Genomic DNA, 18,027 nt, shown 5'->3' on the forward strand with positions numbered 1-18,027 from the left:
ACCACTGTAATCTCAACAAAAGATACAAGTGTTCTCAACACTATTAACTTTTGTTAGCTTAATGTTGACTGCACTACAATTGGTTATTATCCAGTCAACCTAGATTAACTGTACCATAATGGTAGCAATTTTTTATTAATTAGTTAAATAGCATTAGATCTATTATTATTTGTCTTCAGTTATTATTTGAATTTTCATATTCTATATTATCTGCATTGTCACTGAGGCCAATCGTTTTTTGAAATTTTTGAAGTTAAAGGTTAAAATGTAAATGAGAAGAAAATCACTCTATACTGACTTCTTTGAAAGACAAAATTAGATACATTTGTGATGGGGTTAGCATACTATATTATTTATTGTTAACTGTGCTTTATACGCATTTTAAACACAAAGTTCAGCAAAACTATGTTTTTAAACCTTTTCCTAAGTGAAATAATAGTGACCTTGACTATACATACACTCTCGTGGCCTGCCTCCACATGGCAGTTTAATGATTCCACCTGGGCACGAGTGAAGGAACATATCTCAGTTTGTCAAAACAAATTAAGAGGCTTTCCTCCCCACATCTGGCACCAAGCATTAAGGATTAATCTTTAATAAATAATACTGAGCACAATAAATGTCAAAAACAGCAACTGTGAAGGAACATAGCTATAAAACCACCTGTAGCGTAGCGTTTCTGTATGTTTGCTGAGACTTTTGATGCACTGTGAGCAGGAAGAGGTGGGAAGGGGCAGGAAGACAGTAAATAACGGAACAAAATTAATGGGAAAGGATCACAAAATATGAATCGACTATACAAATAAAACCAAAATCTTCAGAAGCAGAGGCAAATCCACTTAAAATACTTCACAGAAAATGTATAGATTTGCGGATAACTTACTTATGGGAACATATCTGAAAACTGAATTTATATGATTAAATGAAAAGAAAAGAAAGCAACTGAAGCATTTATTCCTTTACTACAATGAAAAATTCCTTAAAAGTTTAATTAAGGTCTTTGACAATTTACAAAATGTCTATGTAATGTTCTTATTTTCTTATTTTGTAAAACCATGGTCATATTTATGGACATTACATTATACAATGACACTTTACTGATTCTTTTTGCAGTGTAATGTGAAGAATTTTTTCCCACATAGAGATACATTTCTCTATTTGTAATGCAATTATGTGAATTTCTCTTTTCATTGTATTTCAATAAACATTAGCATAGTTTGGTGCCTAATTATGGTACCAGTAATCTCTCATGTCTAGTATAATTATTTTCCTCTTGTTTTATTCTTTTGAGTTGAATTATCTTAGCTACCAGAGATGATAAAGCTCTTAGAATGGGAATTCTTTGTCTTCTGTTTTCAAAACAGACTCATGTAGTGTATAAGGGAGTGATAATGTGTTTATTAAAGATTAACAGGGCCGTAATTTTCAGAGTATCAGGAATACATGTGACAAACAGTAGGACACATTTGTCAAAGAACTTAAGGGGAAATTAAATGTTTGACACTGACCTCAACAAATTCTTTCAAATGATGTTTGTCTCCAGACATTGTCTTTAGAGATATTTAGAGTGCTTGCGGTGTCTGTATCTCTCCAGTGCACAGTATCAATATACTTTAGGTCTAAGTGAAGAGGGCATCCCAGTGGTGGAGGTAAGGAGTTAAGACAATAGCCAATTTTACAGGAAGTTTTCACAAACTTCAGAAAGCCTCAACAACTGTTTTCAATTAATTTTTATTTTTATCTTTTCTTCTGTGTAACCATTTTTGTTTTGCTTGGAGCTTTATTTTGTCCGAGTTTTACTTTCACGGATTGTACTTGTTGGTGGTGATATTTCTAAATACTCAATCATGAGCTTTAAAATGTGTTATCAGCTAGCAAGAGTTAATCTCTTCTAATAGCCTATGTTAAGTTTCAACATATGGTCCAGAAGGAAATATTTCTAAATTAAGGAGTAGTTATATATGGAAGATTTGCATATTGTGATACAGCAATGTTTTATATATTCATGCAATATATAAATATTTGTTACATATTATAAATATATAAATATTTGTTATAATTATATTATTAAGGCATTTAAAAATAGTTAGTACTTTACCCACTGTTTAATTGTTCTGGTATTTACAGAGCACACACAGTCAGGAGAAATCCTTTACTCTGAGTAACAGCATTCACCTTGCTGTAGTACAGTAGGAACAGTAAGTACCCTTGCTGGCTGTTGATTGAGTTTTGGGGTTTTCCATGTGCTTACTGTTAACCTGAATGCAACAGATGGGTCATTTACTCATATCTTAAAATCATCACTACTTCAAATGTTCTATGTTCATTTGATAAATGTTATTTTCCAAATAATCCGAGCACAAATAACTGACTGAACAAATTATTAACCCAAACAACTATTTCCTTGTGTTCTTTGTTCACTTTACATTAGCATTGGCCATGATATCTAGTTACCTCATTGTGTGACATTGACATAATGTCTGATTCTTCTCTAAGATTCAATCAAGCAGGACACTTCTTCACAATGATTGAAAGTATTCTTTAAGCCTGCCCATGGCATCTGTAAACAGCAAGTTCAGCACACAGGAGACTGGATTAACACAGATAATACAAGAGCCTAAAAGTGAATATGTGGTGTGTCCAAGAGAATCCAGGGGACAAATAGGAATGAGATAAAAAATTTTCTTCCTGCTATTATCAAAAGTAAATCACAATCCCATGCTAGGAGGTGTAGAGGTAAATATAATAGCTTAAGTTTTCCTTGCTTCCATAGATAAGAATCTACTTCTTCATTAATTCTTCTGCCTTTTAATTATGGATTCAAAAGAGTTTGACTTAGGGTGGATGGAGTGTAGAATACTGTAGAATTCAATAGCAAACTAAAGCTGAATTGTATAATTATCTAAAAGATTTAAACATTATACTGAATTTCTCTTTGTGTGGGGAGAGAACTACCCTCACTGCAGACTTTTCTCAGTGGAACATTGCCTTTGAGATGAGGCCCTAGCATGGAGCTACATTACTTTCCAGTCAGTTTTCCTTTATTTACCTCTAGTAACACTAAGAGTTTCTGGCTGATAAGGATATTCTTCGGAAACTTACTTGTTGGGGAAGTACCAGATTTCTCTGGAGGCAGTGGCACTGTCATCTTTCAAAGAACTTGTGACATCTGGATAGATAAGCAATCACTTAATGGGAAAAGATAATATCAACTTAGGCAAATACTGTGACTAATAAGCATTCTTAAGGTGATGAGATTTTATGTATTCAATTCATTGATAAAAAAGTATGACATGTGGCCACACAAGTAGCAGATGTGCCTTCAGTTTCATAAATCACAGAAGAGTAAAGAGGCAGAGCTAGTCCTGATTACTCATACAACAACAGATCTTTTGTCCAGGACCTTGCTTGCCAGGCCAAGTTTTATACTTTTTTATTAATTAAAATTTTTCTATTTTTACATATACATTTATATTATTACACATATATACAATAAACTAAACTACTTTTAGCAAGAAGAACCATGATACAATCAAGAATTATATAACATTACCTTCTTAGTGTTTTGCCTATTTGTATTTGACAGCCTTGAAGAAAACATCTTTCCTACCTTGGTGCATCTAAAATTCTGAATGTAGATCAGTCTCCATCACATCCTGTCATTATCAACTTAAAACATCTATATAGACCTAAAAATATCTTAACGCTTAAACAACTAACCTACTTTTTTATTGCTTTATATTTTAATTTTCTGGGCTTTTAATTTTCTTTGGTTTTTGTTTTTTTGACATTGTGATATAACTAAATAATTTACTTATTGCCCCCTTTCCCTCCACTTGCTCTCTTTCAAGTCCATGGCCTCTTTTTTCATTGTTTTACTTACACACACACACACACACACACACACACACACACACACACACACACACAGGCACATGCACACAGGCACATGCACACTCACACGCACATGCACACACACTCTTAAATACATAAATATAGCCTGATAAGTCTGTATAATGTTATTTATATGTGTGTATATTTTGGGACTGAATAACAAATTGATGTGTTTCTTCCTGGGGAAAACCAAATGTTCTTTTAAATTATTTAAACTTTCCAAAGGTATAAGATTAAAATCCTACAGGACCAACTCTACCAGTTTAACTATTATTCTGCCCATAAACTTGTTCAGGCTGTGATTTACCCATAGTCTATTATCAAACCTTCTCCTTCTTTTTTAAAAAAGAGTTATTTATTTATTAAGTATACAGTGTTTTGCCAGCATGTACACCTGCATACCAGAAGAGGGCACCAGATCTCATTATAGATGGTTATGAGTCACCATGTGGTTGCTGGGAATTGACCTCAGGACCTTTGGAAGAACAGGCAGTGCTCTTAACCTCTGAGCCATCTCTCCAGTTAGCAACCAGCATCAAACCTTATTAAGACATGTTATATTTAGTGTTGAGAGTTTTAAGCTATGTGAATTAATTTCAAGTTCTTGGTCTTTACCATTCGTGGCCCACCATCTTCAATTACCTAAGTAATTTTTATCAATTCTAGAACCAAAATATGGAACTGTCTCAGCTACTGCATACACAATGGGATAGTTCTACCATGTGCTTTCTCTGAGAATCGATTGGCTTTAAAAAATAGTTTGAATAAAGGTTTATAGGGTCACAATGTAAATGTTTCTGGAATATTTCACCCCAAATTACAAAGTTTGTGTCACAACTCAAAGCAACCTATACTGCCATTTTATGACTACTAAGTAGTTGCACAAACTGAAAACCTACAGTATGATACAACTAACACTGTGTTCTTATTTCCCATTTGAAGAAAATAAAATGTCAACATGTTAACACATGTTTCTATATCATCTTGAATAGAATTAGATTCCATTCCATTTAAATTAATTGGTTTAATTCTGTTTTGGAAACTCAGTTTTTCAAAAACTAAATCCGATAGAAAAGTAAATAATTGATTTAAAACTAGAAATAGAAGGCTTCCTTATGATTTAATATAGATACCGATGATTATTGTAGCCAGGCAAGAATTCAAAGCAAAAACAAAACCATTAAGAATGAATTTAACTAATAAAAGCCTGTTTTTGCATTGTGAAAGAAAGAAATATATCAGTATTCTTTGCAAATATTTATCTTATAATGTTAGTGACTTTACTAGTTACTTTTGGTCAATCAACGTTATAGAGAGTTTTAGGTGACTGTTCAAGTAGCAAACTGTCTGTGTCATCTTCTCATTTGGGAAGCTGCTAACCTGCACTCCTGGTGTACTCAGGCAATCAATATAATTCTTTCTCAAGTCTCTGATGGGGTGGAAGACCAGATAGTTTAGTTTTACAATGAAGCTTAGTTTTTAGGGGTTAAGATGTTTTTAGGTGTAGATAGATGTTTTAAGTTGATAATGATGAGATATGATAGATATTGATTTACACAGAATTTTAGACACACCAAAAGAGTAAAGATGTTTTCTTCAAGGCTGTCAGATACAAATAGCCAAAACACTAAGAATGTAACATTTATATAATTATTGATTGTGCCATGGTTCTTCTTGATATAGGTAGATTATTGTATAGCTGTGTAATAATATAAATATATATGTAAAAATACTTAATTAAAAAATTTTTTAAAAAATCTCTGTATATTTTATCACCAAAACAAAGATACTGTTAAGACTTTGCAAAAATATAAATGATTGCCACAGTCCAACACAGACACTGTGAAAGCCAATCATTAACTTTCAAGGTCTCCTGTATATGTTACATAGGAGAGAATTCTTAGGCAAACACAAAGGCTCAGTTCAATGAGGACGATGAAAGGACACTTGCAGAACAAATCACATTGAGAATAATCTTTTTTTATTTCATTTTTTCTCCTTTATTAATTTATTCTTGTCACATCTCAATGGTTATCCCATCCCTTGTATCCTCCCATTCTTCTCTCCCTCCCATTTTTCCCTTATTCCCCTCCCCTATGACTGTTCCTGAGGGGGATTACCTACCCCTGTATATGTTCATAGGGTATCAAGTCTCTTCTTGGTAACCTGCTGTCCTTCCTCTGAGTGCCACCAGGTCTCCTCCTCCAGGGGACATGGTCAAAGGTGAGGCACCAGAGTATGTGAGAAAGTAATATCCCACTCTCCACTCTACTGTGGAGAGTGTTCTGTCTATTGGCTAGATCTGGGTAGAGGTTTAAGGTTTACTGCCTGTATTGTCCTTGGCTGGTGCCTTAGTTTGAGCGGGACCCCTGGGCCCAAATCTGCCTATCATAATGTTCTACTTCTAGGCTTCTAGGACCCTCTGGATCCTTCTACTTTGCCATTCTCCCATGCTTCTCTCATCTAGAGTCTCACTAGAATGTCCTCCCCTCTGTCTCAGTTTCCTGGTAAGTGAAGGCTTTCGTGGGACATGCCCCTTGGGCTAATATGCAGATCTAAGTGAGTATATACCATTTGAGTCTTTCTGCTTCTGGGTTAACTCACTCATTATGATCATTTCTAGCTCAATCCATTGATCCACAAATTTCGGGAATTCCTTGTTTTTAATAGCTGAATAGTATTCCATAGTGTATATGTACCACAGTTTCTTTATCCATTCTTCTATTGAGGGACACTTAGGCTGTTTCCATGTTCTGGCTATTATGAATAAGGCTGCTATGAACATGGTTGAGCAAATTAATCTAATTTCAGAAATCACTGCAAAATTTGCACAAGCCAATCTCTAGCACTAACAAAGAGCTTCTCAGATGGAAAATTCACAGATTATTTGTTTCACTTAACAAAATATTGGAGATCTTTACCTATTCTTTCATCCTTTTCCATTCACTGAACACTTCAGTCAAGAACTTCAAAACCAATGATCAGAATTACTGAGAATGTTAAGACTCTCAGCTAGACTCATACTTTCCATAGCATATGTGCAAAGATTGGGTCTGAAGAAGAGCCCTGATGACATGGACTGTACTTGTTCCTGAGAGGAATAACACCCAAAAATTCTGACCTTGGATTCACCTGCCTCCTTCTGCACGGCCACGTTTTTTGTAATTTGTTAAAAAGATTACACAGTGAATTTGATTGAGAAGCATGTTATTATAATTGGTGTCTTTGGGTTATAGTTTAATTAAGTACTACAAACAGCTTCTGGTATATTTTATTAATTTACGAGAAAGCCTAATTATTGTTTTGAAAGTTAAAATGTCTTTTCAACTGGCATGTTATTTATACAGATGACTCAATAAATATTTCAAGGAGTCTTTGAAGGAATTTGTTTTATATTAATTTTAATTATTAAAAACTTTAATTATTCAGACATTTGCATCCCCCCTCTTAAAGCTCTGATTGATCCCATTCCTAGGCATAAATAAAATGACAATGTCTTTAGACTTAACTACAATACATTCTCTAGGAGCCACACAAAGACTTTAAAAGTAACTTTATGTGATTAAATCACATTTCACCAACATTTATCACAAAATGTATAGCTTATATCAGGAGAAACACATATGTAAAGCAAAAAGTTAGTAAGATGTGTACACTTTTGAATAGATACAGAATTAACAGAGAAACAGATTTTGGATAAATGTACGGGAAATTTGAAAATCCTCTGGGGAGCAGTGAGAAGTCCCTATGTGAGGTCAGAGGCAGCTCAAGTCAAGGTCATGTGGTGAGTCAAAAGTCCTTGTAGAAACAAGGTGATGGCTTCATTAATTTGTCACTTCATTCGTTAGCACATCGCAAAGCTTCAAAACAGAAAATATTCACGGAGCTGTGCACATTTATCCCTGATTTCTGAGTTTGTAGATCCTAATTTAGACATTTATTTACCTGTAGTGAAACACAATTCCAATGAGCATTGCTACAGCTTCAAGTCACACATGCTGGCCTTGTCATTTAACTCTAAACACAGATCCATTGTAGGGTTTTCTGACAGCTAGGCTATGATGCAGACTATGCTCTCAGTGTCTTGTGTAATTGAAGAAATGATTCTTTGCAAGATTCCTGTTGTTTATCTGAGAACCATGTTCACTGCTTTGTACTTATTATCTCTAACCTTCATAACTAATACTTAAGTATTAGACAGCAAATCTGAGATTTCAACATAGTTTTATTTTTGTACTCTTAACTGTTGTTTTCAGTTGTCAGATTCAGAAATGTGATGTTTGTGGAGAAGTAATTATTTAGTTATTCTTTGATATTTGAATTAGTTATTATTTGTGAAAATAATGCATTATATGGTGTAAAAACAAACTAAAACCATATAGTTTGTCATGAAAAGAAAATGAAAAATTTTCTCATCCTCATAAATGCAAAGAAGAAACATTGTATTTATGGTAAAAAAACGTTTAGAATTTCTTTATCTCACTATATATAAAACATATAGATAAATGATACATGTAACAAAATACATAACAGAAATGATTACCACATAAACAATTTTGAATGATAAAAAAAATCACTTATTGTATAACTTATCAGATTGCTGAGCTCTTAAATCATAGAAAGACCAATGTCAAAAATCAAAATGATGACAAATAGAATTACTGAGAAGTGCTATTGTTTTATATCTCATAAGCTACCTGGGACAGTGGGAGGAACAAAAGCCTCTGGATTTCAAACTCATAATCAGTTGATAAATATGTTCTGTGTCCTCTGTTTACTCCAGTGTGCATATCTGTTTAGTTTAATGCTTATGTCTTCAAGTCTGAGGTATGCCAATGCTTTCAATGCTATAAAACTGCCGTAGAATGTTTCATCATAACAAACAAAACATTCTTGTTATTTCCCATGCCTCAGATGTTTTTAAAGTTGCATGAATGTAATCAACATCATGACCACCACCATCACCTTCTTCAATGCCAAATTTTTCAGAAAGTATTTATTCTGATATTGCAAGTGGAACTGAACAAGATGAAGAAACAAACAAACAAAAAAATCACAAACAGTAGAAAGAACATTTTTATTCCGTATAGCAAAACAAATAAGCTAAAGACAAAAGGTCTTCAAATGTTTACATTTTATTAGTTTATCTTATTTATACAAAATGATGAGTTTCCTACCGACACTTTCATCAATGTTTTCACCAAAGCTTCTCTTTTCTCTTCCTCTCTTATTGAACTCCTCTTCTTTCTCCCCTCCCTCCATTTTTTTTTCAAGACAAGGTTTCTCTGTGTGGCCTTGGCTGTCTTGAACTCTCTTTGTAGACCAGGCTGGCCTCGAACTCACAGTGATCCACCTGCCTCTGCCTCCCAATTGCTGGGATTAAAGGCATGCACCACAACGCCCAGCATCTTCTCCCCAAATTTAAATGTTAAATAAGATTCTATAATCAGACTTTAAAAATATTAGATGGCTTATTTAGAATCTACAGAAGAAACACGTTTAAACAACTTCCCTTACAATATCAATAAGCAAAGAGGCATTTGAAACAATATATAAAATTTAACAAAACAGAACTGGGAAAATAAAAGGAGACATACAATTAACAGTCTCTTATTTTTAAAAACTGGTCGGTCACTTTGATGAAGAAAAACAGGTGGAGGTGGGGAATCTTGCACAACGCAAGTTTTTGTTTTTGTACCTCACTTGGCAGAGGTGGCTCAATGGATGCGAAGGAAAAGAAAATACTGTATTTCATTTCTTATGAGAAAAAGAGACTGTGGAACTTTCTGATTCACAAACTTCCTGATTCTCCAAAGGTATTTGTTTTCCTTCTCTGAATGTGATATCTTTATAATTTTGATCTGAAAACAAATATTTTTATAGCTTTAAAATAATGAGGTCCTTTGAAGACACTATCCGATTTCTTAAATAGTCAACACTACTATTTTAATATTATAATGACTCATACTTTTTACTTTGATGTAAAATCAAATTCCCTCTTAGTGAAGTCAAATGTTCAGGCTCTGCTTTTATTGTGCTGATGTTAAAAGTTAGACTTTATTTTAACTATTTTAACTATGTCCCTTATGTTTTTACTATTTTACCTCAAATCCATTGAATTACTTTTACCACACAGTTTTGACTCTAATAGAACTCTTTGTTTTTTCAGCTTGATTCTGGTTCCTGGTCCCTATTCCCCATTATAGATTCATCCATTCTACTTTCAAAAGCATCCAGCAAGTTTACTTGGGCAGAACCAATTACCAGAGTCATGGGGATGCAGAAATATACACAACTGAAACTCAAGATAAGATCCAGTTTCATAGAAATTTCACTTTAAGGACTATCACTTTTGGTAACAATCAGATTTGTTCATAATGTTTAGGAGAAACTAAAATATTTTGCCTTTATAATGTCTTCAACTCCTTTTCTTTGATAGATTTCTATTTCTGTGACCAAAATCAGAGACACTGGATTTATTTCAGCTTAAACTCCTAGGTCAGAATCCATCACTGAAAGAAGTCAGGTCAGGCATGCAAGGCAGAAACCTGAAGAAGAGCTAAACTGAAAGCAATGGAAGTGTTCTTTCTGGTTTGCTCTTCATGACTTTTCAGCCATTTTCCTTACAGAATCTAGGAAAAAAAGTTTACTAGTACTTTGGTGAGGTCTGTCCTTCTATATAAATCAACAATGATGACAATTTACAACAGGCTTGCCCACCAGCAACTATGGGGGAGACTTTTTCAGCTAAGTTTCCCTCTTCCTGTATTACCCTAGCTTCTGTGGCATTGACATAAAGTTCCTGTCTGACTCTGTGTCATAAAGTAAATGATTTCAATTTAGATAGTTACTAAACTTTCACATTTTCATTTTATTCTCAACCAAAAATGAGCATGACTTTTAACTATGTGTGGGTTTTCATAATAGAATCTATAGCTTAAAATGAAATGTGTGTTTTAAGAATTAATGAAATATGCTGGGCAGTGGTGGCACATGCCTTTAATCCCAGAACATGGGAGGCAGAGGCAGGCATGTCTCTATGAGGCAGAGGCCAGCCTGGTCTGCAGAGCAAGTTCCAAGACAGCCAGAGATATTACACAGAGAAATCATGTCTCAAAAAACAAACAAACAAAAATTAATGAAATGTTGAGGCTTGAATAAAAGAAATAATATGGAAAGAAATAAGTGAAGTTGTAGCATTTTAATGTGTTAGAATTGCCCAACTAATCATAAATAATTAAAGATAAATACAATTAACCAAAAATATTCAATATTATATTACAATAAGATAATAAAATAAAAAACAAAAGGGGGCATAAATACACTATTCATTGTCATTGTTGTAACTGTTTACCAGGCTGCTTATAAAAGACAAGCTTCATTCTATTCTAGGGACTACAGATAAATTCATGAACTAAACGAACCCTCTTATTATCGAATTCACAATCTAGTAGAAGAGATATTAATTAGAGAAACAAGTTTTGTTGTGTCAAATGCCACACACACAAGTGAGAAAATTCAAATTACTGGAAAGGCAGGGCAGCTACACTGATGGGAAGGACTGCTTAGGCTCTGGGGCTAGGTGGGGTCAGCTGGTAGTGATAGTGAAAATAGTGGCTGTGGTTGTAGAGATACTTTTGCTAGTGTAGCTTATGTTTTGTTATTCTGCATAAAAGATAGTTTTGGGCAAATAGAAGAAACATGGAATTAAGTAAGACTGAGAGAAGAGTGCATGTGACTGATTGCATTCAGCTTGCTTGGAAATAGAAAAAAATTTTTTTATTGGCTTAGATTGGAGAGGACACAAGCATGCATTCACACATGTTCACCGAAAACTCATCTTTTGGTAAGTCTTTGCTTCTACACTTGATAATAGCAGCATAATTGCTCATGTTTACTATCATTGAAGTTTGTACATTGCCTTTTGCACACTGTAACTCTGTGACCTCTTAGCCTTCTTTTCTCACGCTTTTCGGCCAAGACTAAAATTAGTCAACACCTCGGTCAAATTAAAATCCTTAATATCATATTGACTCTTAGGAGGGCTCTAGGTAAAATGATACATTTTCAAATTCTTTAATTCAATGTTCATTTCATCTTGAATAAAACCAGCAAAATCCGGCAAAAGTTCACAGGTCAATAACTGGCTTAACACACATGTCTTATTTATGGGGAGTAATCCGGATTTGCATAAATAACTCCAAAATTTGAGCTTAGCATTATATTCTGTTAAATGGAACACGGCATTTTGAAATAAGAAAGTTTAAAACAGGATTTTCAGCCAATCTATTACGACTTTTTTCTTAATTGTAACTGTCCCTGATATCTATGTTCATTTTAGTTTGACTTGCTTTAATTCCTTCTGAACTTAGTCCCACTGAAAAGGATAAGCCAAGATAATCTCAATATTTTTCTGTGAAAATCACATTAATAAAATGTGGGGAAAGGTCTCATATTATTCCCTATCCCTTTGCCTGATATTAGTTTTTGTAAAATAAGTTATGAATTCCTGGCAAATAAGCTCTGGATAGGTTTTCTTTTCTGATTAAACTGCAAGAGAAATACACTCAGCTATAGCAATATTAAAGAACCTTTGAATATTTAAATATTGTTATATAATCTCATTATAGATCCCTGAGCCTTGAGGGGAGGTGTTTGATGAAGAATCTTAATTAGAAACAAATGCTCAAAAGTCTCTTGCTTCTCGACATTGTCCATTTGTGTGTGTCTCTGTTGAGTGACATCTTCTACAAGAAGAAGCTTCTCTGGTGAGGATTCAGTGAGGCATTTATCTGTGGGTTTAGCATTGTGTCATTAGGAGTCTTTTATTGGTATGTTTCTTTAGCAGAATGAAATTAGTGAGTTTTCCCTAGGCCTATTGCTTATTCAATATTTGGATCTTGGGGATCTTAGCAATGTTATCAATACTTTAAACTTAATCAAACAAACAAACAAGCAGGCAAACAAGAATGGCTGGTTACTCTCATAGCATTTATGCCACCATTGTGTCTATATGTCTTGTAGGCAGGTCACTGTTGTAGGTTACAGGGTTTGAAGATGGGTGAAAATGAGGATTGCCTCTGTCTTCCAGCAGAGCTTCATCCAGCACCATGAATGCTAGTCAGTAGGGGTGAAGGCAGGTTAGGTACCAGCTAAATTTCTCCTTGTTCTATGATGTAAGTAAGCAGACATACCACAATGAACATACATAATTTTGTTTACATTTTTTCCACATAATATTTTTTTGCACTCTGATCACAGTCCTATCCAGTTTTCCCATGTCTGTCCCCCTCCCCCTTGTTACATCAATTGACGGCTTCTGGGCAGTGTACAGGAAAGGAAGTACTCAATTCTATTTAATGGTCAGGCCAAGAAGAATTTGACCATGCTCCATCGAGTATATGGATAAAGTGAACTCATTTCCACATAATCTACCCAAAGTGCATAGCTGACACTATGATACACTCATGATGCTATTCATTCAGTTGATTGAACAAAAGTGTGATGACATGTGTCCATCATTATTACAACATCATACAGAAAAGTCTTGTTGCCTTAAATATTCTCAGTGTAGCTGCATGTGATAGTGCATGTCTTTACTCCAAGCTCTCAGAAGGCTGAGGCAGGAGGATCACTGTGAGCTTGGGGTCACACTGGTCTACATAGTGAGTTCAAGGCTAGTTGAGCTATACAGTGAGGCATCATCTTAAAAAAAAGTCTGTTGACTGTTACAAATAAAGCGGCTATGAACATAGCTGAACAAGTGTCCCTGTTGTGTGGTGGAGCATCTTTTGAGTGTATGCCCAATATTGATATAGTTGGGTCTTGAGGTAGAACTATTCCAAATTTTCTGGGAAACATCCAGATTGATATCCAAAGTGGTTATCCAAGTTTGTACTCCCACCAGCAATGGAGAAGTGTACCCTTTGCTCCATATTCTTATTGGTATATGCTGTCACATGATTTTTTTGATCTTAGCCAATCTCACAGATGTAAGATGGGATCTCAGAGTAGTTTTGATTTGCGTTTCTCTGGACTAAGGACATTCAACATTTCTTTAAGTGCTTCTCAGTCATTAGATATTCTTCTGTTGGGAATTCTCTGTTTAACTTTGTACCCCATTTTAAAATTTGGGTTATTTGGTTTGTTGGTGTTTTATTTCTTGAGTTCTTTATATATTTTGGGTATTAGCCCTGTTTCAGATGTAGAGATGGTGAAGATATTTTTCCTTTTTGTACATTGCCATTTTATCCTGTTAAAGGTGTCTTTTCCTTGCAGAAGCCAATTTATGTGTCACTCAACCAAATAATGGATAAAGAAAATGAGGTACATTTACACAACAGACTACTACTACTCAGCTATTAAAAACATATACATCATGCAATTTTCAGGCAAATGGTGGAATGAGAAAATGTCATCCTGAGTGAGGTAACCCCTGGCTCAGAAACATACCATGGCATGCATTCACTTATAAGTGGATATTACCCACAAAATACCACATAACTATGCTATAATCTCACTCAGAAAGGGAAATAAAATAAACATCAGAAGTATATGGAGAGAAGGAATGGTGGGAAAGGGGGTGGGAAGGGAAACGGGGTGGGAATCCCCTGGAGTGGGGATAGGTGGATAAAGACTGGGAGCGAGAACAGATATTGGTGAGTTTTCATCTCTGGGACAGGACAGCCTCCTGGACATCTAATGAGACCCTAGCTGAGGTTCCTAGAAGTGGGGGATATGGAACCTGAAGCCACCACCTCCTATAGCCATATAGGCCTTCCAGTGAGAGAGGGGGACAATGAACTACCCATAAAACCTTCCACCCAAAATTCTTGCCTACAAGAAGTGTAGAGATGAAGATAAAGCAGAGATTGAGGGAATGCACCCTTAGTGACTGGCTCACGTTCCCACCAATAGGAAAGAGCCAACCACTGACACTATTAATGACAAAACTGCTGGATTGCAGACAGGAACCCATCATAATTGTATCTTGCGCTACTTCATCAAACAGTTGATGGAAACAGATGCAGAGCCCCACAACCAAACAATAAAGTGCCTCAACAGCTATAGGAGGACAAGTACTATATGTTGGAACTGTTTGCAGAATATACTTTCAGTCATTATTAAGCTAATAGCCAATCATGTTTAGTGTATTCTTATCTTTTCTGGATGAGAAAAAAGTGTATTTGAAGAGTCAGTTTTTCCTTTTCTAGAATAATAAAAATGTAATAAACAGCTTTTAACATTTCCCTAACTATATTATGAATTTTAATGCCAGCAATCAATCTGTACACCCAGTTCCCATAAAATGTCAAGCTGATATATTATATAATTTATATTGTATAATTATATTTCTATTACAAATGCCCAAATGACCCTAAGGAGATTGGTCTTCCTGAGAATTTCATTCAGGAAGTCTGTGATGTAAATAATTTGGGTACTAGAAATGTTAAGTTTCTAGATGCCATCTTAGTTTTTCCTTAAAACTGTTAATTCTTATTTTGTGTGAAAGCAATTTCCTATCAGTAAGTAGATTATCAGACCTGGAAACATCCTTACCAATTATTCATTTGTTCAGTTTTTAAAGACACTTTTTTAGACTAGTATTAAATTATTGGCTATAATATAAAACATAAATATATATTAAACTATGAGTATAGAAAAGCTCAATGTGAAATATAATGGAATTTGTCACAAAAAACTAATGGACACAAAATATTAACATTTTTCTACTATTATGGGTAACATATTCTAGGTAATGATATGATATGCAAACATTAGAAGTAAGTAAATAAACTCAATTATTGGTATTTGGTACTTGACTTTAAATTTGATACTTCTCTATATTCTGAATCCTTTTCCCACATCTTACACTGGTGTGAGTAACCACGTGACTAATACTCAAATTAGTTTAAGGAACTAGAATGAATATGAGGTAAATAAAATTGTAGGGTAGGAAGAATCCTAAAAAATTAAAACAGAAGGATCTTAATAGTCAATGTATAAGCTTTTCTAAAATCTTGGGGAAAATCAATGACATTCAATACAAGCTGCATCCTTCTTGATGAAGAGCAGTATTGGGCCTTAAGTAATACCCAAATGCCAGGTGTTAACATTTTAGTGTAATTATCTCAATGTCCCTTAAGCAAAGTCAAAGCTTATAGGCAGACAGAAGAAGCCAGTCTGCATTATAGCAACCTACATGTATTCTAAAACTTCATGTAATTAATCTTTGTACCTCCATTCTAATATCTAATAAAACAGACTTTCAACCAAAATTAATCAAAAGGGACGAGGAAGGACGCTTCATACTCATCAAAGCTAAAGTCAACCAAGAAGACATCACAATTTTGAACATCTATGCTCCTAATACAAGGGCACCCACATTTGTAAAAGAACTGTTAACAAAGCTTAAACCACTCATCGATCCCCACACATTAGTAGTGGGAGACTTCAGCACCCCACTTTCACTGAAGGATAGGTCTTTGAAAGAGAAACTAAGCTGGGAAATAACTTCATTAAGCAACGTCATGAAACAAATGGATCTAACAGATATCTACAGAACTTTTCACCCAAACGTAAAGGATTATACCTTCTTCTCAGCACCCCATAGAATGTTCTCTAAAATTGATCACATAGTAGGTCACGAAGCAAGCCTCAACAGATGCAAGAAGACTATTTTGTATCCTATCAGATCACCATGGTCTAAGGCTGGACTTCAACGACAACAGAAATAACAAAAAGCCTACACACATATGGAAACTAAACAATTCTCTACTTAATGACACTTGAGTCAGGGAAGAAATAAAGGAAGAAATAAAGGACTTCTTGAAATTCAATGAAAATGAAGGAACAACATATCCAAATTTGTGGGACACAATGAAAGCGGTGCTAAGAGGAAAGTTCATAGCACTAACTGCTTTTAGAAAGAAAGTGGAAACATCCCACATAAACAACTTAACAACACATCTGGCAGCCCTAGAAAAAAAAAGAAGCAGAAACACCCAAGAGGAGTAGATGTCTGAAAATAATCAAACTCAGAGTTGAAATCAATGTTAGAAACAAAGAGAACAATTCAAAGAATCAATGAAACCAGGACCTGGTTCTTAGAGAAAATCATTAAGATAGACAAACCATTAGCCAAACTAACTAAAAGACAGAGAAACACTATCCAAATCAACAACATCAGAAATGAAAAGAGAGACATAACAGCTGGCACTGAAGAAATACAAAGAATCATAAGAACCTACTTTAAAGGCATTAATGCCACAAAATTTGAAAATCTAAGGGAAATGGACAATTTTCATGATTGATTCCATTTGCCAAAATTGAATCAAGATCAGATAAACAAACTAAATAGCCCTATTTTGCCTATATAAATAGAAGCCTTTTTAATGTATTAACAGTTGAATACTTTTTAAACTCATTGAATCACAAGCTCTATAAAAACATAGTCCCCCAGGCATGACCACACACACACTTGCAATTCAACAATCAGGAGGCATCAAGAGGAGGATTGTCTAAGAGCAAGGACAGCTTGACATACATAGTGAGTTCTGTATCACCCAGAGGTACAATAGCAAGATCTTATCTCAGTAACACTGTGCTCATAGAAGAGCAGAAATCGCAATGTTGGATTTGTTCTTTGTTCTGCAATTTACCGAAATAAGAATTGAATGTTAAACACTTGCAAGCAATATAGTAATAGCTTGAAATATACTACCATGTTGTGTTTCTATAAATGCCGTATCCTTTGTACATGAATAAGAAAAAAGTCAAAAGTCTTAATAAATGTGAAATAGATGTGGGGTTTTTTTTTGTTTTTTTTTGTTTTTTTTTTTTAAATCTAGTAACACAAAATTACTTTACTTTGGACTGAGATTGTTAAAAGGAAGTAGAATAAGACTCAGAGCTGAAGACAACCTGTGGTTTCAGGAACTACACAGAAGACCTTTGTGTGAGTTTTCCTGGGGGACATGAACACAAGTCTTGTTACACAGGATAAGGTACACATAACAATCCAAAGCACTGATTATACCAACATTTACTGTGGTGAGACAGCAACTCCATTTTGATTCCTTTAAGAGCACAAGGGGTTCCTAACAGAAGCATGAATGACTCAAAGACAGCTGC

Source organism: Acomys minous (genome assembly GCF_964271855.1).
Source record: "Acomys minous genome assembly, chromosome: 4".
Classification (NCBI taxonomy): Eukaryota; Metazoa; Chordata; class Mammalia; order Rodentia; family Muridae; genus Acomys; species Acomys minous.